The sequence below is a fragment of the Sinocyclocheilus rhinocerous genome, unplaced genomic scaffold (assembly GCF_001515625.1).
Source record: "Sinocyclocheilus rhinocerous isolate Xijiao unplaced genomic scaffold, SAMN03320098_v1.1 scaffold1069, whole genome shotgun sequence".
In the NCBI taxonomy this organism is placed as follows: domain Eukaryota; kingdom Metazoa; phylum Chordata; class Actinopteri; order Cypriniformes; family Cyprinidae; genus Sinocyclocheilus; species Sinocyclocheilus rhinocerous.
Genome location: NW_015635541.1, coordinates 2,111,000 through 2,111,476, shown reverse-complemented (window position 1 = coordinate 2,111,476; position 477 = coordinate 2,111,000). Strand labels below are relative to the sequence as shown.

The 477-nt window shown below is 27.0% G+C and overlaps 1 protein-coding gene across 3 annotated transcripts in view; it reads left to right on the top strand.

Moving 5' to 3' along the window:
* The window catches only part of LOC107747274 (adhesion G protein-coupled receptor B3-like), a 168,202-nt gene that overhangs the window by 122,067 nt on the left and 45,658 nt on the right, over positions 1-477 (top strand). The gene's annotated exons all lie outside the window — the stretch shown is intronic.

Sequence of the window (477 nt, the reverse complement as noted above, 5' to 3'; positions counted from 1 at the left end):
AGATAGATCCTCCATTTATGGAATATCATCAAAATCGTTTTAATAAGTCAGGTGGAAAATGACCTGCATCTTATGTGGATTGTTTTTTTTTAAATTATTATTATTATTATAAAAATTACAAATACTTTTTTTTATTTATTTATTTATAGTGCAAAAAAAAACTAATTGTGCAAAAAAACCTAGTTCTTTCTTCCCTTATAGAAGTAAACATCTGTGGAAATCGTGGTTTGTTCTCTTTAACACATATTCACAGAATAATCTATTATTTGCATCATATGCATCATAACCAATCGATCTACTATAGAAAGCAGCAATGGTAAACACTAACATAGCATAAAAATAATGTTGAAATTATATATATACAGTGGGTACGGAAAGTATTCAGACCCCCTTAAATTTTTCACTCTTTGTTATATTGCAGCCATTTGCTAAAATCATTTAAGTTAATTTTTTTTCCTCATTAATGTACACACAGCA